Raw genomic sequence first — 260 nt, 5'->3', positions numbered from 1 at the left:
TTAAAAACTCTTTAGTTTGATACCCTCATTGCAATATTTCATTTGTTTAATCAATTTAACTGAGTTAAAATTTTCAAATAGGTGGCAAACCTCCTCAAAAGTATTTCCAAAAGTCTTCCTTCTTACTCCTTTTTAATTTGATACCTATGTATATCAATTAAACTGGGTTAAATTTTCAAAGAGGTGACAACCCTCTTCAACCATATTTTCGGCTGTAAGCCTTCTTAAAAATCTAAAGTTTGATACCAAAATTACCGTAT

Source organism: Rhagoletis zephyria, unplaced genomic scaffold (assembly GCF_001687245.7).
Source record: "Rhagoletis zephyria isolate East Lansing unplaced genomic scaffold, Rhagoletis_zephyria_1.1 Rzeph_scaffold_01361, whole genome shotgun sequence".
Lineage (NCBI taxonomy): Eukaryota > Metazoa > Arthropoda > Insecta > Diptera > Tephritidae > Rhagoletis > Rhagoletis zephyria.
The sequence above is the reverse complement of the archived record's forward strand: the minus strand, read 5'-3'. Positions refer to the sequence as shown.